This window comes from Cavia porcellus, unplaced genomic scaffold (assembly GCF_034190915.1).
Source record: "Cavia porcellus strain 051 isolate PalLab524CR breed Dunkin Hartley unplaced genomic scaffold, mCavPor4.1 scaffold_20, whole genome shotgun sequence".
Taxonomy (NCBI): domain Eukaryota; kingdom Metazoa; phylum Chordata; class Mammalia; order Rodentia; family Caviidae; genus Cavia; species Cavia porcellus.
In genome coordinates, this window is record NW_026947503.1 from 62,619,509 (window position 1) to 62,641,523 (window position 22,015).

At 37.5% G+C, this 22,015-nt stretch overlaps 1 protein-coding gene across 5 annotated transcripts in view; it reads right to left on the reverse strand.

The window, feature by feature from the left end:
- The window catches only part of Dlgap1 (DLG associated protein 1), a 758,966-nt gene that overhangs the window by 642,339 nt on the left and 94,612 nt on the right, over nucleotides 1–22,015 (reverse strand). For all 5 annotated transcript variants that reach the window (XM_063231907.1, XM_063231906.1, XM_063231905.1 and 2 more), the window contains exon 2: nucleotides 5,336–5,496. The gene's annotated coding sequence lies outside the window, so the exon portion shown is untranslated. The remainder of the gene's footprint in view (nucleotides 1–5,335; nucleotides 5,497–22,015) is intronic.

The window sequence follows — 22,015 nt, forward strand, 5'->3', positions numbered from 1 at the left end:
TTCTGATTTTAAAATTCTATCAGCAATTTATCACATTCAGGTATTTAAAGTGTGCATATTAAATATATGCCATGAATCATTTGTGACATTTTTATGATTTAGAAACGTAACTACTGGTTGGTTGGCATTGCCATTTAGGACACAAATTGATACAGCAAAAAATAAGCTCTCAATTTATCATGCAAAAAGCACCAAAGTAAAACTTAAATGCCAGCCTGCCCCTAAGTGCCATTAGCACTTTCTGCCACACCTGTTACAGCAGAGGCAGGTGCTGTAGGGGCCTCTCTCCCCGCCCTCTTCCTTTCTTTCTCCAGACCCCTTCCTGGGGACTTCTGCCACACCCAGGCCACTCCACCCTGCTAATCTCTGCTCACTGGGCAGTGAATCAATGAGGGCTGATCCTTTCCAGAAAACTCATGGGATCCACAGAGCGTGCTACCTGTCTACCTGTGGGGCAGGTCCTGGAACATCCCGAAGACGTGCCTTAGAGATCATCCCAGGAAACCCCATCACCAAAGCCAGGTTTCTGGTCTTTGCAATGAAATAAATGACCCTGGAGCATCTAATCTTCTCTCCCGTGGGCCTGAATCATTGAGCAGTTCAAAGCCTAATATCTGCTCCACTTTATTTTAGAGTGCATGTTGATATTAACAGGTCACATGCAGATGTATTAAACAAAGGGTCTTAAACGAAGAAAACATTAGACTGTTGTACAAAATTATTTCACTTTTTTTTTTTTCTTGAAGTGTAAACCACCCCAGGGGAAGCTGCAACCTAGTTATATCAGCATCACAGTCTCAAAAAAGAACAAATGTAATAGTTTGATATTTGATAAACTAACAGGCTAAGCATCCCCTACATCTGTATTTTTAAAACTGTCTTTTAAAATTGTAAGAACAATTTATAAATAAATGATATTTCATATAGAAATATTTAACTCTAGTACTCTACAAGAATTATACATTCTGGTGAGCTGTTAATCATGATAAAAAGTTAAATGTTAATCATGATAAGAATGTCAGCCCAAACAAAGAAAAAATAAATACGTACACACTGACCATTTCCTCCTAAGAGTCACTGAGAGTGTTAGACTGTGACTCTTTCTTACGTGGTCATCTTCATTTATTTATTTCATACTTTACCAGCTAACAGGAAATCTACTGTGACACTATATCCTTCAGTGCGGCTGTCACAGTGTCTTTCGGGTGTTGTTTTATTCTCCTTGTTTTATCTCAACACTCCTTGTTGCTTCTGCATTTCTTGTTTTGTTTTTAAAGAATAATGGTATTTGAAACACTATCACATTTAAAAACAAAGCTGAAAACTACAGAGTGAAGCTCAGTTTTTATTGCTGCGGAATTTCTGATTCAACAATGGATGCATAATGGAAACCACCCTCAAGCCAGGTTTAGCATCTGTGGCAATGCTCTGCTCAGACTTAACTCACAGACTTTTGAATAGTTTGCAAAATTTTCCCCTTGTTTTTCAATGTCTAGGAAATTTATTTTAAAATTAGGATGATAAATAAAGACTTGAAAATGCTTCCATGCTTTTATTTTCAAGGTGCTTAAAAGTTTGGCCAGTAGGCTTTGAATCAACTAAAATAGAAGGCCCATATAGGTAGGGATTTTTTGTCAATTTTGCTTACTGATAGTTTGGCATCTTGGAAGTGCTGAGCACATGTGTATGTATGTCCAATACACCCTTCTTGAGTGAATAAATCAATTACAGAATTTATCAGTCAAAGAGAAAATAAAAAGTCTCTTCTTAATTATAATGATGGCTAGTTAAATAACCCTAGCCAGATTCTATTTGTCCTTCATCATTTGCATCGTAAATACTTATAGTGCACCAATTATTCTCAAGAACCGAGGTTGGGTGCAAGGATAACAAAATGAATCAATAAAGCTGTGAGCCCCGGAGTGTATGCCCTGTGCCGTGACAGGATAATAAGCAGGATGAAAGCTGCATGAACAAGATGCTAAATAAAATTAGAGCCTCAATATTTCTTACTGCATCACCAATTTCACATTTGATTATGCAAATAGAATGTTTTCCCCGTGTAGTCACCTATGAATCATTTTATAGGCCACTTAGGTGCTGGTTCAAATATTAGAGGGTGATTTTTCAAATGTAAATAGCCTAAAATGGATAGTAGAGCTTGACTCCACGCTCTTGAATTACAAACTCATCTAGCTAAGTCAGGACCAAATTTACTTCTGCACCGGAAACTTCCTGCTGGTGTCCATTAGCACAGCCCACACGGGATGAGCAATGTTTCTTATGAATTCACTATAGTTCCTGGTCACTAATCATAAGGAGATCACCACAGTTTCTATTTCTACGGTGGAATATGCGTAACTCCAACTCACTTCATCAGACACACCACCATGATAGACTCTTCCTTATGCCTTGCTTAAAATTTCCCTGACATCAATGACAGAAGTTCTACATCTTCAGGGCTCAATGATCTAAGGTGGATTTAACATTTAAAGAAAATGCAAAGTTGACCGTCAATACCATCCCTTCTTCAACAAATCCTGCCAATGAGTGAGACGCATCCCTACACCTGGAAGGCAGGAGGCAGGAGGCTCATACAGGAGATAGCTCACTGTAATGTCAGGTCTACTGAAATGCCCACTTTGGAATGTTCTACCACTGAGATCCTTTAACCCTGAGATTCTTAACATCATTATAACAAAAGTTTCTGTGCTATGCCACTGGGAACAGCAACATTCACATGAGCCATTCTTTCAGAACTTTCAAGTTAAAAAACCACCTCCCAAACATCTCATTAAATTTCTACAATTTGGTAAAGCTCAAGAGACCTGGATAAAGAGTTGCCTAAAGTCACAGGAAGTTGTTCCACTAACTTTCAATCTAGTGACCTTTCTCTTATGCAAAGATTTCATTTGTAGATAAGCATAAAAAAGTAGAAGAGGTTTGTATACCGTTTTCCTCTTCTTTGTCTGACCACCATCCCTCCTTTTCTACTGTAGTGAATTTTTACTGTTCCATTTTCCATGCACCTACAGGGAGACCTCCTAGTAAATCTGCTGAAAACTCCACTGAACATTTTGCTATTACTATATAAAATTGAGTTTTACAAATAATATAAAAGGAAAATTCACCAGCCCACAACCTTCTTATAGTTATTAGGTATCAAAAGACTTTTGTCTCTCAAATCTTCCTAATAAATCCAAAATCAATAAAATAAATCACTCAGTTTATCAATAACTACTATAGCAATCAACATCAAAAAAATGAGAGAGTAGTGATACCCAGATTATATACTATTTAAGAGTTTTGTAGATTCAAAAGCCTGGTCACTAAAAGTTATAAATAAGGGGGAGATGGAAAAAAATCTGCTATCAAAAAGCATCCAAATTTAATGTAATGGAAGTTGTATGATTTTCCCTGGAAAAGTTTCCAAGTCTGGAAGTTTCAAAGCAATTGTCCTTGGAACTAAGTCAGTAATGTCACAAGGTGAGATTTTTTACTTAACTGAAGATGCTGCATTAAATAAATCCATTTGCATTTGATACACATGTATTAAGGAAATACATCAAATAAGGATAACATCTCAACTTTTCAAAAGGGAAAACATGCCCAGATATTTTTAATATATTAATATTTAACTAGGAACTCTACTGAACATTCTGTTTCAAATTTCACAAGTTAAAACTGGCAAAATCAACAGTCGCATCAGAGGTAGGTAAGACTGTGCTGAAGAAGAGTAATCATAATAACCACAGTAGTGGCGATGTTGTTTGTAGCAGACGTGAATCACGTACTACTGTGTCTTGCAGAGTGCGGCATCTTATTTAACAGGCATGATCGTTCTGACAGTATACTGTTCCCATTCCAAAATAAGGAGATTTAGTAAAGTTAATTTACCCAATATTCAGCCAGTAGATGATAGAAAGTGTCATGCAGAGGTGATAAAATTTTAAATACAATGATCTTCACGGTAGATAAAAGTGTCAACTTTGAAAACCCCTAAAAAATATAGTGATACTTTCCTAACTATGACTGGCTACTAAGGAAAAGTCAACATGGCAGGAGAGTTAGCTGAAGTTTAAGTGCTCAGAGACAAAACTGCACTAAGGTCAAGATCACCTTATAATTATTTGTACAATTGCTTAATATAATAATGCCCACTTATTAACATTTCTTGTGTGCCATGCTCAGTATTAAGCACTCTTTATAAATTAGCTCATTTAATTTTCACTGTGGCTCCAGGATTCATGGCCAAAGGGTAACAGAGTCAAGGAATCCAAGTGGAGAACCGATTTGTTCAGAGCCCAGGTTCGCAGGCACTGTGCCATAGCAGGGCTCTCCACACACCAGTCTTTCCAGGTTCCTGTCACCAAGCCTGGATTACAGATCACTCTGGGGTCTCCCTCCCTCCCAAGTGCACACAAAAGCTTCAGAACTTGTTTAACATCATGGATGATTATGTATCTCAAGAGATCTAGTCTCTCCCCTAAATATTCAGCCTCTGAGTTATGTCTCAGAGGTCTTGTGTCAGGGCTTCAGTCTCAGATCTTTGAGACACAGAATAACTAGCATGTTTGAGGAGACCTTCAATTGATCTTTCTTATCCTCTGGGCACCCATGTCATGTCCCTGTTTTCATTCCTCAGCTTCTGTTCTCAGCATGAACTTTGCAAAGTATGCAGTCACCTTTCACTCATCTTCTTCTCTCTGAAGTGACCCTGCAGAAACTACTCCTCCTCTGCCATAGATTCTAGGTGACTGTCCTTTCCCAGACTGAATTCTTTGTTTGGATAATTAACTCTTGACAGGAGCCCCTAGCAATTTAGTATATTGCACAGAAAATTGTGAAGCTGAGGACGAGATGTTCAGAGGTAAACTTATGTACACTTGCAAAACCTGTAAGGGAAACTCAGTTGGAGAAAAATTTGCATACAGATAATCACAATAGGTACATTTTCATCATAAGCAATTTCAAGGAGATGACTCTCCATTTTACAGCTATTGATTTTATAGCAGCTAAAACAACACAGACTAGCAATTACAGGTTTCACAGAACTGTACCACAGTTATTTTCAAAAACAAGTATGCTTGTCATGAAATTACATGAAATGCTAACTCCCTATGCTTTACGCAAGTAATAAAGACAACTTCAAATACATCAGTATATACCTGGCTACTAATGAGCATCACAATTAATGTTCCAGTGACTTTCTGGGAGAGCCTATTTTCCCCTTCATCATGTACTTATTCTTCTAATAAGTTTCCAATTTATAAGAAAACAGGAATGTGTGAAAATAGGCCATGACAGCAAGAAGGAAATGTATTATTCCACTTACCAGTCCTCAGGAGTCAAGTGCTGTTTCCTCCACAAGAGCTCCATCAACCTGGGATTACAGCTGAGCAAAGTGGACAGATGCCGGCCCTTTCAGGAAAGTGTTCAAAGCAAAGGTCTCAGCGACGATCACTTGAAGGGCCTCAAAGTACTGCTCAGCCTTTGCTAAAACACAGGAGACAAAAATAAGAAACTGTTAATAGAGTTGTGTCAATAGTGTTCAGTATTATTTATATTTATCACAGGGCTAGTAGCTTTATTTGTATCTTTTGACAAGTGGTTCAGAGGCAGGCTGCTCTAGTCACCAAGAGTATGAACTACATAGTAAGTAAAACGCAGGTAAACACACAGCAGTTCCAGTACCCCATCCTGTGGAATTCCTGAAACTCTGGGTAGTATTCAAACCTGTAAATACTGTGGCTTTTCCTTGAACATACAAAGTATGGTATAATTTACTTTATAAATTAAGTACAGTAAAAAATGTACAACAACCACTAATAAAATTGGACAATCACAATAGAACAATAAAAAGTGTTAAAATTGCCAAGATCTCTACTCTTGCACTTTAAGGCCATTATTAAGTAAAATAAGGGTGACTTGAACACCCATTGTGACAAAGAAACATTTTATCTGAAACCCAACCTATCTCCAAAGTGCCTAGCAGGTGAGTAGTATACACAGTGTGGATACTCTGGATAAAGATGATCCATATCCCATACAGAGCTGAGCTAGTGGCACAAGATATCATTACATTCCAGAACATAATGTGCAACTTAAAACGTACAAAGTAACTCATTTCTAGAATTTGTCATTTAATGTTTTTATGCTATATTTGAGAACGAATATTTAAAACTGCTGAAAGTGAACCACAGATAAGAGAGAACAAGTGTACATCATAAAATTAAAAGAAAAGAGAGAGTAGAGGTTGGAGTCAGATGATCACTGTTCATGTCACAGTCCGGAGGCCAACCCAGCTTCTTGGAGCACACTATATACACCCTGCCAAAGACCAAGATGAGAAAAGGGAAGGCCACATGTCCTCGACCATGTTCAACAAAGAGCGCTCACACACTACCCCACCCCACCCCTGTTTTATCTGCTGTTGTTATTGGTTAAAACTTAGGAAGAAGACAGAGAGCAGGCCAATTTGTAAGCACACAGTGTAAGGCACAGTGCTTAGACATTATCTCAATCGCCAGGTGAGATGTCACCATTTCTGTTTTATAAATGAGGAAACCGAGAATCAGGTCACTGGAATTTGCCAAAGTCAGACAGTAAGAGTGGAACTGGGACTTCAGCCATATCTGTCTGACTTTCAAAGTCTATGTTGTCTCTGGTCTTTTTCATATTCAAGGAAGATATAGTAACTTTTAGAATCTGCTGGTTAATTTCCACAAAAAGCCTGCTGTGATATAATGGGGTCACGCAGTTTCTGCAGATCAGTTAAGCATTCCATGAGGATAAATGAAAGATCTAAAATAAATAAATTCAGGAGTTTCTGGCTGAATAAAATGACTATATATGGGAGGAAATATTAAAGACAAAGGATAGAAATTAATGATTAAAAAATCAGAAAACAGTCATTTCATTAATCAATACTGTGGATTTTTGAACAATAAATAAACTGTTGGTTAACTTGATCAAGAGAAAATGGGGTGGATAGGAGTGGCAAAATTCTACAACATGAGAAACGACAGGAGGAATTAAATTTCAAAATAAAAATAATCAAGACAAAAGGGACAATTGTTCCAGAGAAACACATGGCTTCCCAACAGGAATATGTTACTGTCATACACAAAATAAGTAATTTTACATGCATTAGAAAGTCTTAATAAAATTTGACATTCACTCACTATAAAGATACTGAAGAAAACAAATGTAATGGATACTTTCTTAGCAAGAAAAAATATATGCTCCTGAATCCTAAGTCCATCTTCATTAGAATTGCTATACAATATGATACAGGGAAATACAACTAATAATGACATTACCTCAAACAATAAAAGAATTTAGTAAGACAACAAGATACAAGGTTAATATTTAGAAATTAGTATTCTTCATATATATTGTACTACAAAGAAATAACCACAATGAAGTGTCTGAGAAAAGACTGAATCAATCTAAGTAATTTTCAGAAGCAGTACTGAGACCACATACCCTAGTTAAAGACAAAGCCAACTGTCTGGACACACTGCAGTCTGTCTAAAGACTTTCACAGTGGTTTGAAACTGCAGTTGTGAGATTTTCCTCTATACATCTGAGGACTGGACAAAGGATTACATATGCTGATCATTCTGAGAACAAAGTGTCTTAGTGTTAAAAAGAGGAGGAAAGGAAATTAGCTAGAATAAGCCCTGTAATACTGAAGTAGAAAAGGATATATCAGCATAAACTCAAGAATATGTGTGCACAGATGCATAAAAAAATACAAAATAGATACAGAAGAGCACTCATGTGAGTATGAATATATACACGTATTTCTCTCATAGCCATGCAAAGAAAGGAAAGACCTAAAATCAATGTGGGAAAAAAAGGAGCTAGGAGAACACCCAGCATTCAAGTCCTGATTATTAATCACATTTCTTCAGTATATTTTGAAGGTGCCACCAATAGCCAAGTCTACAACAATGTAAAAAAAAGAAAAAAGAAAAAAGGCGGCTGCGGATTTAGCTCAGTGGCATAAGCGCCTGTCTGGCAAGCATAAGGTCGTGAGTTCGATCCTTGGTACAAAAAAAAAAAAAAAAAAAAAAAAAAAAAAAAAAAAAAAAAAGCATACAATAATGTCAACAGCAGGTAAGGATCTAATAGCAATGGGGTTTCTCCATGGAGTAACATCTTCACATCTGTAGTACGAATGAGAAATTAAGTGAACCAATAAGGATGAGAAAATATCCTTGGAGAATTCAAATTAAAAACTATGGGTGGAGCTAGAAAAATCACAGTCCTGCAAACACTGTAATATTAACTGTTTCAAAAGCAAAAATTGTTGATGGAAGTTAAAATGAATGGGCAAAAATAAATAATAAAAGGATACGGGCACCCTCTCAAATTGCCTCCTTCAAAATACTTATTCAGTACAAGAGATAAAAATGTGAATTATTGGAGGAGGGATTGAAAGACTCCACCCTGGTCAATTGGGAAAACTTCAGTCAGTGGCTATGAGCCCATCTACACCGTGTATCTCCTAAACCAAAAGTCACACCGCAGCTTCTGCAGCACTCAGACAAAAGTGAATAATTGAATTTAATAAGAAACCCAAACAACTGTCCACCTCTCTTCAACACTATCAAAGTCATGAAAGATAAAATGTAAAGAGTTCTTTGATTCAACAGAGAATAAAAACATGGCAAGTAAATGCAATAGGTGATCCTGGAGTTGATCCTGAACCAGAAAAACAACTTCTGGAAAAATCTGAAAAAGGTTTATACATTGTACCACTACTGATTTCATAATTTTGTAATTATGCCAGCTATATAAGATGCTGACTCTTGGTGAAGCCAGGTATTAGGTTGATAGGAACTCTATATTTTTGAAGATTTTTTTAAAGTTTCAACTTATTTCAAAGTGATAGTATAAAATCATTTTTAAAAATACATTACAAAGAATCATAGTCGGGCATGGTGGCTCACACCTGTAATCCCAGCACTCGGGAGGCTGAGGCAGGAGGATTGTTCGAGACCAGCCTGGGCTACACAGTGAGCTCAAGGCCAGCCTGAACTGCACAGTGAGACCCTGTCTCAAAAAGATAAAAAAAAAAAAAAAAAAAGAATCATAAACTCAATTCAAAGAACATAAGTGAGTGGAAGAAAGGGTTCATAATAAGTATATAAATCAGTTGAGTTTACAAAAGATAAATATGTAATGGCAAATAAAAAAACAATTATCCTGAAAGATTTTTTCCAGAAATCCTTAATAAGACTAATGAAGAATAAAAAGAAGACAGAAATCTAGCAATATTACATGAAATTGAGGGAGTCTCTGCTGTCAACCAAAAATGAGCTGGGAGAGATCTGCACCTCCATTTCTGGCTGCTGGGCTCCAGGTAAAGCAACTGTGACAACAGGGGTCAACAGGTGGCAACTTAGAGAAACCAGTGTTGTGCTTGGGGACAAGACACAGGGGACAGAAGCTTCTTTTTCTGCTTCCTTTTCTTTTTTTTTTTTTTTTTTTTTTTTTACTTTTTTTCTCTTTTCTAAATGGTTAAGGAGAACTCCATCTGCAGAACTCACATTTAGATAACCCCTTGCTTCCTCCTTCGTTATTTCTCTGATGCCCTCTTCTCTAGATTACCAAGCTTCTGTGATCATCCCTTGTCCTCCAGCCTTGTTTCTAAGTTACCCCACCACAGAGTAAAACCATTCTATCAAGGGGAATTGCTTTGCATTCAAGCTCCCAATTCACAATCAGTTGTTACATACTTGTAAATTTGGCCCTATGGTTTAAGGTAAAAAATTAATAATTACCACAGTTTATCAGTTTCCAAATTGTGCTTTATGCTACTGTTATTACTAATTATACTACTTAAACTAGGATATTGTATCTATTGTAATAAGTTGTTCTTCCTTCTGTCATAATACAGGGAAGCTCTGGAGTAATAACCACAACCCAGCACCAAAGGACTGGGGACTGAGCCAAAATAATATAAACATCTCACTCTTAATTAACATGGAAGGTAGGATCTTGGGACAGACACAAACTAAGAATCTTCAATGCACAGAAGACAACCTTGAAGAATAGACTTTCCCTAGAGAGGTCTTGATAATAGTGATATAGCTACTACTGCAAAAAACTTACATGGATCAAAAGAGAAAACAAAATAGAAATTTTTGAAATAAAAAATGACAAGATTCAGAAGCAAAATGCAATCTCAGACCTCCAAGAACCAGTCTAGGAGACAAATCCAGGAAGATGGAAGACACACACCTGAAATTTCTGAAATGCTAGCATGTGAAGTAAAGAACAAATCTATAAGGCTATAGAGGAACTCAGATCAGAAATAATCTCTCAGGTAAAAAAGGAAATGACAATGATCATAAAGGAAATGTTCAGCAAATCTAAAGTAAAGATAGATTTTTTAAAAATAGAGGACTGGAGCTGGGGATTTAGCTCAGTGGTATAAGCGCCTGCCTGGAAAACATGAGGTCATGAGTCTGATCCCTAGTACAAAAAAAAAAAAAAAAAAAATAGAAGACAATAAAAAAATGAAAGAAATTGTGAATGATCAATAAAGGAAACAAATAGAATGCACGCAACAGAGTCAAACAGATACAGGAAACTGAAAACTCCACTGAAAGATGGAAAAACCACTTGAACAAAACTGAAAATAGACTTTCATACTTTGAAGACAGGATTATGGCTAGTGATCACAAAGAGTAAAGATCTCTTAAAAATAATAAGGGATAAAGAAATAACAGTTTAACAGCTGCAAGACAATGCAAAGAAAAACAATAGTGATCAGTGTCAATGAAAAAAGCAGGAGTCAACATGAATGATATACAAAGACTGTCATCGGAATTCTTAGCAGAAAATTTCCCAAGAATAGGAACAGAATCTGACATTCAGAATAGTGATACATATGAAAGTCAAATTATCCATAAACAAAATAAAACTAAACCCAGAGAAATAAAGACCACCAAGCCAACTCTGCAAAGAGTACTGGAAGATAATTTAGACAGAGGTAAATGACCACAATTCCAAGAACAACAAGGGAATGAAACTGCCAAGCAACACAAGCAATTAAACAGGGAAAAAGCAGGGAACCAACATCAGGAAAATAACATGACAAAGACAAGCCAATATGTACCAGTTATAACTGCAAATGCAAAAGACCTCAAATCACCAATCAAAATAAACAGACTGATAGAATGTATCAAGAAATAAGATCCAACAATATGTTGTATACAAGGAACACATTTAACTCAAAGAGAAATTCATACACTTAAAGTCAAAGCATGGAAAATATTAATACACACAACAGGAACTGAGGAAAAAGAAGGAGCAGCTATTCTGTTTGAAGACCATGTGAACTTCAAACCGATAATGATAAAGAAGGTCACTATACAGCTGTTAGGGGAAAACCTCAAGAGGCAGAGATAACAATCATAAATACATATGCACAAAATATGGGAGCAGCCAACTATATAAGACAAATATTAACAGACATGAAAAATCAAGTAACTAATAACACAAATGAAATGTGAGGTCCTTAATATCCCATTGTCACAAAGAGATAAATCAAAAGGACAAAAATACACAAAAGAAATATCAGAACTGAACCAAACCTCTGCACAAATGGACTTAGTATTTACAGAGTGCTCCACGCAGCATCATCAGAATACACATTTTTCTCAGCTGCACATAGGATATTCTCTAAACTAGACCATACAGTAGCCCACAGAACATGCTTAAGTAAATGCAAAGAAACTGAAATTATCCCATGCATATTATTCAATCATAGTTCAATGAAACTGAAAATTAATGGCAAAAGAAACCAAAAATTTCATAAAAACAAGGAAATTATATAACACTCTCCTGAACAAGCAATGGGTCACAGATGAAACTAAAGAAAAATTTTAAAATATCTATAATTAAACAAAAGCGCAGACAAAACAAACCAGAATCTGTGGAATGCAATGAAAGCAATCCCAAGAGGGAAATTCATAGCAGTAGAGTCTCACATCAGGAAAACAGAATGAGCACAAACAACCTAATGCTGCACCTCAAGTTGCAGAAAAAGAAGAACAAGTCAAGCCCAAAGTCCATACAAGGGAGAAAATTCTAAAGAACAGAGCAGAAAAGAACACAACTGAGACTAAGAAAACAATACAAAGAATTATTCTTTAAAAGAATAAATAAAATTGATAAACCCTTAGCAAACCCTTGTCAAAAACAGGAAAAAAAGAGATTCAAATTCATGCACTGAGAAATGAAAAGAGTGAAATCACTACAGATCCTGTGACAATTCAGAAGATCATCAATTACCTACTTCAAAACTTTTTACTTGCACAGGATGGAAAACACAGAAGAAATAGATTCATAGATAAATATGAATTACCAAAGCTGAATCAAGAATATATAAAAATTCTGAATAATTCAGTATCAGTTAATGAAACTAAAAACATAATAAAAAAAATTTACCAACAAAGAAAAGCCTATGTCTTGATGGATTCACTGCTTAACTGTACAAGAAATTTAGAGAAAATTCAGTGCCAGTATTCATCAAACTGACAACATTCAAAGAGAAGCAAGTCTCCCTACTCATTCCTGGAGGCAAGTTTTACTTAGATACTAAAACCAGAAAAAGACCCAGCCAAAAAAGAGAACTACGGGCCAATCTCCCTAATGATTATCTATGTAAAAATACTCAATAAAATACTATCAAACAGAATGCAGCAAATCAACAATATCACACCATAGTCAAGTAGATTCATCACAGGAATGCAAGGATGGTTCAAAATACACAAATCAGTATATGCAATATACCATATCAACAGAGCCAAGACAAAAATCAAATGATCACCTTATCAGATGCAGAAAATTCTTTTGACAAAGTCCAATACTCATTCATGATAAGAAAAAAAAAACCTTACGGAAAATTGGAGTAGATGGTCTTTATCTCAATCTGCTAAAAGCCATCTATGACAAATCTACAGCCAACATCACTCTAAATAGAGAAAAACTGAAAGCTTTCACTCTAAAATCAGGAACAAGACAAGGATGTCCACTGTCATCACTCTTATGTGATAGAGTTCTGAAAATGTTAGCCAGAACAATTAGACAAGAGAGAGAAATGAAAGGAATAAGGATAGAAAAAGAAGCTAAACTATTATTATTCACAGACAACATGATACTCTACATGCAAGATCACAAAAGCTCCACCAAAAACTCCTAAATTTAATAACCAAATTAAGCAGTGTAGCTGGATACAAAGTCAACACTCAAATATTCATTACCATTACCTGTGCACAAACAACAAACTCACTGAGGTGAAATGCCACCCTTCACAATAGCATAAAAAAAGAAATATTTAGGAATCAGTCTAATGAAGGAAGTAAAAGATCTATATGTTGAAAATTATGAAAAAAAAGAAAGAAAATTACGCTACTCTGAAATAGGAGATTAAAGATTTTAGAAAATGGAAAGATATTCCTTGCTCATGTATAGGAACAACCAACATAGTGAAAATGGTCATACTCTCAAAACAGTTCTACAGATTTAATGTAATCTCAATCAAAATACCATTACCATACCTCACAGAACTAGAGAAAACGATTTCTAAAATTCATTTGGAAATAGGAGAGACGTAGAATGCTAAAAGCAATTCTGGGTAACAATGGCAAAGCAGGAGGCATTACAACCCCTGACTTGAAATTATGCTGTGATAAAATCAGCATGGTATGGGCAAAAGAAAAAAAAAACAGATCTGAGGATTAGTGGAACAAATTAGACACAACTAAAAACACACTCAGCACCTTATCTTTGAAAAGGGGCCAAACACATCACTGGAAGAAAAGACAGTCTCTTGAATAAATGGTGCTGGAAAAACTGGCTTTCCACAAGCCAAGACTAAAACTAGACCCATGTTTATCACTCTGCATTAAACTAAAGTCAAATGGATCAAAGATCTAAATATTGAAACAGAAACACTATGTTTACTGGAAATGAAAGTAGGTCGAAATCTTGAGATAGGGGTAGGCAGACAGTTCATGTACATATCCCAAAGTGCACAGGAAATACTTCAAACAATCAACAATTTGAACCTCATCTTAATAAAAAGCTTTTCACATCACTGCTTCATAACAGAATGAAAACACAACTCACAGAGTAGGAACAAATTTTAGCAAATTGCCCCTCAAAGGACTACTATCTAGAACATATAAAGAACTGAAAAAACTCAGACCCCTCAAATTCAAGGACTCAATCCAAAAGTGAGTATCTGAGGTGAAAAAATAGAAATGGCAAATAAATACATGAAAAAATGTTCAATATCATTGGTCATTTGAATGAGGCAGACTATAACACTGAGATTCCATTTCACTCTAGAAAGTATGGCTGTGATCAAGAAATCAACCAACAAGAAATGTTGGACAGACTGTCGGGAAAAAGAAAATCTTTTCAATGTTGGTGGGAGAGTGGACTGTTGTAACCACAGAGGAAATCAGTATGGAGATTCCTCAAAAAACTAGGATAAAATGTCTCATTTGAACCAGCTATTCCCTTCCTGAGTATCTCCACAGAAGAATGAAAAACGTCTACCACAGCAATATATGTGTACCCATGTTCATAGCAGCACAATTATGTAACAGAGTACTACTCAGAAAGAAGGATAAACGTTTAAGAGTTTTATAGATAAATGGATGTAACTTGAGACCATACTTATAAGTGAAATAAATTAGACTCATATGTGTAAACAACATATAATCTCCCTGGTGTGAGAAACTGAAAGATTAAATAAGGTCTCAAATATACAATAGACAATTAAAATAGGAAGAAATTATTTAAAAACAAAAAGAAAGTAGGATGGGGGAAAGTGAAAAGAAGGAAAGGAAAAGAGAAAAAAATCCAAGTTAGTTAGACACTGTTAGTGTCTCAGTTCACAGCAAAAGGAACACATGCTAATATCAATTGGAGATTATTTTTGTCCATATTTGTACTCTTTGTAACTACTTTAAAGATAACAGTATGCAATGTCTTAGCTATTATCATTGTCTTATTATCTTGTTATGAAATTTTGTTTTGCCTTTTTCTATAAAATAAAAAAATGAGCTAGGAAAATGTTTACACCAGTAACCTGTAAACCAGAACAATCCAAGAAACACACACACACACACACACACACACACACACACACACACACACACAAACACTTGGGTCTATGACAAGGGTGCAGGATTAGTAAGAAAACAGTGAACTGGGTTTCTTCAATAAAAGCTATTTGATCAGCTGAAAATCCACATGGAAGAAAAAACTTCTTGATCAATTCATTTTATTGTAACCAAAATATTAAATTAATTCAAATATACTGTAGGTAATATGCACTAGGAAGGGTGAACAAGACAGCTTCTAGAAAAATCGGTTAGACTGCCCAAATTAATTAATACCGAGTGCTGGGAAAATATAAAGGAAGTGCAAGTCATGTGTTAATTGTGCCAGTACAAATAGGTTTGCTGGCTTGGTAAAATTGGCTAGTTCTAAACATTTACAGAGCTTTGGGCAACAATTCTGCTTCTAGGTACCTAACCGAAAGAAATTAAGGGTGTATGTGTACTAAAAGATGTGTATGAGAACCTGTTTAATTTACAAAAGCCAAACCTACCAGAAGTAAATGTTTATCAACAATAGAACTAAAAGCCACGATACATATATGTCAAACACACAAGATAGGCATTTCACACTTGGTAGACTGGTTATTGTACTAACTCAAGACAGAACAAGTGTAGATGCTATGTAAAGAATGTAACATGTAAAGGGAAGGAACCCTCATACACTCCTGGTAGGACTGTAAACTGGTGTGGTTATTGCAGACAATGTGGGTGTGTGATGTTTAATCATAACTGTCAACTTGATTGGCCTGAGAGATGCTGAGATTACTAAAGAACTTCAGTGTGTATCTTGGTGGGTGGTGAGGTGGTGATCGTGGGGGCCGTAGCCAGTGCCTGCGCCCTCCCTCTTGGGCTCTTCCTCTGGTCTCTGCTTCCTGCACGCCCTCAGTTGTGCAGCTCTCTCCTGCCATGTGCTTCCAACAGGGTGTTTCTGCCTTGGAACCAAGTCTCCTTGGGCTGAAACGCTGAAACTCAGAGCTAAAATAAACAGCTCCTTCTTTATGTTGCATATTGAAGATATTTTGCCCTAGCAATGGTAAACTAATACGGGAGATTCCTATAAAATCTAAATATGAACTACCACATGACCCAGCAATTGCACTTCTCAGTAAATAGCCTCAGGAAATAAAACCACTCTCAGGAAGAAACGTCTGCATGCTCATGTTCACTGAGCACTGTTCCCAAGAGCCAAGACAATGCAACAACTTAAGTGTCCTTCAATAAGTGAATGGATAAAGAAAATGTGAATAATAAAAATATTATTCAGCTTTTTAAAAGGGGAAATCCTGCTACTTGCCATAAGGTTGAGTAAATTTGGAGGATACCATGAAATAAGCCAGACACAGGAAGACAAGTACTGCAGGATCTCATTGGAATCTAAGAGAAAGTCAAACTCATAGAAACAAGAAAGTTGATCTATGGGCCAGAAAAGAGAGAGAGCTGGTTGGAGAATACAAAATAAAAGAATAAAAATCAAAACAATATCAAAAACCCTTAGATATTTCTAAAATGCACTGCCATGAATCTGTTGTTGTATGCTACTATCTAGCTATGATCATATGTAATATGGATCAGCTGCAACAAGGTAATATTGAGTAAAGAAATCAAGAGAGGAGAGCATATTCCATTTATAAGAAAGCCCATTACATTATATAGCTCCATTTGTATCACTGATAGCCCTATGCATAGTGAAAAAACTCTTACACCGTAGATCTCTGGGGAGTACTCATTAGAAGTTGTGATAAGAGGGGCCTATGGGCTACTGAAGACAAAATGTGGCCAAAGATATGATGAATACCTCCACCGTGTGCCACCCACAGGAAAGACGGGCTTTGACAAACAGTGCAGGGGCTGCCGTCCACCGTATGCACTGGATGTGCCAAGATGCAAATTCTGGATCTTCCCCAAATGCGAAATGACCATGGAAGGTAAACATTTGCAACCTACTCAGGACATCATCAGATGGAGCTTTCCAAAGGATGCAATCGAAATGAAGTATTGATTTCTGAGAATGTATTTCATCATAAAATGTCAGAAGAAAGAGAACTGTTTGTATTTTTCAATTCCTTTGTTGATAATACAGAGTTTGGATAGCTTTATCACTTTATAGGGTAAAATATATGACCTCATTTGTTGTAACTGTTACTCCATTTCTTTAAAGTGATTATTTCTTCTAAAAATGGAGAAAAATATTCATGATCAGATACAGTAAAGTTCAGTGCCCTGGGATAGCTTAGCAAAATATCTTTAATGCATAAATACCAAAGTTGATTTTTAAAAAAAAAAAAAAAAAGAACAACTATAAAGCAAGTTTCCCCTAAACTTAAAAATGTAAAACAATGGACTTCAATTTTTGTCATTAAAAAATAAACAATCACATTTTCTCTTGATAATTGTAAAATTAGTAGAATTTTCCATGTATATCCTAATTGCTAATATCAATTAATCTCTTAAACTAGGCAATCCATGAATTTTTTCTGAAAAGTTCAACTTTTAATCAGATAATAAAGTTTCTTCCTGAGGATTTCACATTCCCCTGAGAAGACACAGCATTATAACTAAATCTGTAGCTGACATATTGATCATGAGAATCAGCCACACAAGTACTGATTTTTCTCAATGGAATATGGGATGTCTGAGGTGTCTGCTGGTTTCTACATTACCCACCGGACATCACAAACTTGGTCAAAGCTTATCACATGTTTTTCTAAATTCCAAAAGGTAACACTCTTTAGGCAAAAGGAAAAGGTAAAAATAATTAACACCTTCCATTGAAGGCTGATTTGGGAAATACATATACATATACTCAATTCAGCAAAGCACAGCTCCTTAAATGTAACCATTGGGATGTTTCAGCTGTCTAAAGTTTTTACTGATTTAAGACTAGTCACCAACAATGAGATACCGCTGGGCTCACAGGGTCATTTCCAGATTCAGGAACCAATTGGGGATAGTAGGACAGGACTGATTTGGATAATCACTTTTCCCCTAAAACTTTATCAGTGCTGCATTACATGTATGCATTTTTGTCCATTACAATGCAGAGATCCACTTGTAACCTTTCTTCTACTCTATTCATAACAAACAAGTTTTCCAGTTGCATTAAATTTAACTCTTCCTCTTGTCATTACTAATTTTTCAAATTGTACATTTGATCTAATTACTGAGGCATTATTAGAATCTAGGTAGAGGCATGTTGTTATTGTAGTAATTGAAGCTCTCCAGGAGACTTTGGAATGAAGGTAGACCACCCTGCAGAAGCAGTGACCCCTGAAATCATAGACCATGCCCCCCACACACAAGTTGAAGGATCCACATTCAGAACTGATCCCTTTGTTTAGAAGTTTAGCCAAAAATGGAACAGGTCAGGCCAGCAACCTACAGAAAGCATCAAGATGATTCCAGCTCATAACTGTAAGAAAACGCTACCTCCTCAGATGGTCACCAGTCCACCTTTCTGATTGCCAGCGCTCTGGCCACCAGGGAGAGGAACACTGAGGAAGGGTTACATAAGCCTCCCCTTGACCGATGGCCCGCCTGTTTGCTGAAGATGAAACCTGCCACAGGCTTCGAGTGGCTGGCAGCTCACGCTGTGGAAATGTCACTGGGCCTTGCTGCCTTCCTCGCTGTGCTTCACGGAGCAGAAAATTAAGCTTGACATATTTGGGGGAGGAGTTTTCTGGTTTGTAAGAATTTATAAAAATAGCCGTACTGATATATTTCAGGGTCACATTTGTAAGTTCTTAATAGCTCTGAGCTGCATAACTTAACTTTATCGCACACACTGAAAGCTTGGATCATTCAGACTCAAAATCTGGCTAATGAATTCTTATTTTGTGAATAGATTTCTGTGTCCAATGAAAAGGGCACATATGAAGCAAAATAAAATATTTCTAAATCTATGATGCTTGGAGATAAAAGAAATCAGCATCGAGAAGCCTGTATTTCTACTTCAGTTTATTCTGATTCTTCTTAATTAAAGCCTGAATAGCTAGTCATTTATCAAAGTATTAGTTTCACCATGAATAAATCAGATCTATGCAAACAAGGTGCCACAAATGGAATTGTTAAACCAAGGAATACGGCTCAAAAAATTATTTTATGTTGTTCTTGTGATTCAAACTATGGTAAGATTCAAAATGAATAATCTTTTAGAAAGGAGTTTGCTTAGACATACTGGAAACATTTAAACTCTTTTTTTTTTCCTTTTGCCTTTCTGTGAAAAGCAACATGTTGTTTTGCCATAAGAATCACACCTCACAGATTTCCCTACCCCATTCTGAATCTGGAAGATGAGCGACCAAAATGTTCTACAGAGTAAGAATGTTGGAGATAAATACCACAGTGCTGTTTTCTACATCAGTTCCCACAACTTCAGGAAAACGCTCGGGCCATTTGTTTGAGTCAGCAGAGACCCTGGCCAAGGCATCAGGATGGGGTCTGCCTCCTCCTCTCGCCTGGCTTTCTTTCTCACCTGACTTGGACTGTTGTCTTGTGCACTCTAACAGAAAAGAACAGTCCTAGGCTGTCGACCCATTTTATTATCCACACTACAAGTTCCCCTCCCTGACTACCTCACTCTCCATTCAGCATTCTCAGTGCTGCTTTTCCTAACCATGGCTTTAAAAGGCCACCAGCTGCCTTCCCAAAGCCAGGGATGCGTGACCAGCATCCACTGGGCACCTGCTCAGTGAGTGGCACCCTTCTGTCAGCTGCACAGGCCCGGAGGCAGCCTCCTTTATCAGAGATAAAGACCCCAACTCTTAATTTTTTATCAAACAGGCTCTGGCACCTGATTTCCTTGATCTCTTGGCAGTCAACTCTTTCCCATCCCAATATCTTTTCTTGGCCGTACTCTGTTCTTGAATTAGGAAAGCAAACATTCCTCCACCTCCACCACCAGCTAACCACACCCAGCCTCTGGCTCACAGCTGCCAAGGTCCTTTGAACATGTGCACCAGCCCTGTTCCAGGAAGGGACTGAGCCCACAGAGCTCTGTGACTCTGACTCTCCCCACCAAGGACCTCCCATGTGTGCACCTCCATTGCTTTTGTGTATGTGGGTTTAAATCCCTTGGAAGGAGGGACTGCCGGTGACTTTTTGATCACCAGGGAGAATGTCCCTGGATCTGACAATTCCAAGCCTGGATTACAGATGCTCCTTATATCCTCCAAAGTCTTCTAGGCGGAACTGAATGGCAAAAGAACATCATCAAGTAATCACCAAGCAAAGGAAGCGGGCATTCGGGCAACTTCTGCTCTCTGCAGAACTGTCGATTTTAACAAATGATTCATGATGACCCAGAGCAGAGAACACTGAGGACACCAATCATAGACCTTTAACTGTTCGCCCCTGCTCTGGGAACTTCGTTTAGCTCTTGTCCTGTTTCACCTTGTTTTTGTCTTGCCTCTCTCTCCGCAGACCCAGGAGACTCCCAGCCGGCTTGGAGAGGCTGCCCCCTGAGCGTGGGGTGGGAGTCACCACCCTTCCACGGTCACTCATCCCAAGCTGACCTGCTGCAAATGACCTGAGCAGCTGCATCTCTTCCCTCAATTATGAGGAGCCACATCGGAAGCAAACCTCGCACTAAGCAAAATCACCGCAACATGGGCTCCTTCGCTCCCCAAGAGTTTGCATCTCCGTGGACTGGCACTTTGAAGCTCTCGGTGGCTCCATCACAGGATAATTTCCTCCTCTTTGCAAAAGGCTCTGTGGCTTTCTGGTTTTTGTTATTTTTTTCCCTCCAGTGAGCGAATTGTTTAGAGGGAAAATTTCTTCAGATACAGAATGAAGAGCATTTTGTGTTCTAGAACTGTGGCTATTTTGAGCCAGCATCAGGATAATTCTGGTGCCCATGACGACTTACTTGTATATTAATACATATTTATATGTGAATACTTTTCCTTACAAGTTTAGAAATCATTTTGTTTTTGTTTTATCCTGAAATTTAGTGCTGGACTAATTGATGATTAATAGTATAAACCTATACCAACTTTTAGGCACTTTAAAATTGAGGATTCTCTGTGTTTGACAAACAATCAATAGATAATACACTTGAAGCTCTAATTTATATCTCCTAAGTTGGTGCTAATTTGCACAAATTTCACCTGGAGGCTGAGGCGGTTCAGTCAATACATGTGCATGGCTGGGCCATGTGGGATGTGGAGGCTGAGGCAGGCAGCAGCAGCAGCAGCAGGAGCTCATGAGGCTGATGCACTGATGCTGTGGCCCTGCACCTCCACGGACCAAGGTGAGCCTTGCACCTTCGTATCTACCAAGTACAATGCACACACACACCTCATGGTAGCTAGACCATACTTCAACATGTCAGCCCTCACTTCTAGCAACCTTCAAAAGAATACGTAGCTACCCACAGACTCCAGAGACTTTTTCTGCATTTCCTTTCACCTAAAAAAAGGAAATCCCTCCCCTCATGTGGACCAGATGGGCTAAAATGAAAAACCATGACAAAGCAAAAATGCTGTCCAAAATCCTGGGGCACCCTGGGTCACTCACACACTGCTGGTGGGAACACAGAATTCAGAGTCACATGGAAGCCAGTTTGGCCATGTCTTATAAAACTAACCATGCACTGAAGTGCCACCTCACAAGGGTACGTACTTTCAGGCATTTGTCCCAGAGACATGAAAATTTTTGTTCACACAAAAACCTAGACACGAATGTTTGCAGCAGCATTATCAGGAGAATCTGGAAGCTGGACAGAGCCCAGGTGCCCCTCAGGGAGTAAATCTGCCCCACGGAATACAACTCAGCAGTGAAGGGAACTTTCGGTACACGTAACACTGGAATGCCTTCCCAGGGAACTGTGCTCTCGAGGAGTACGCACTACACGATTCCCTTTA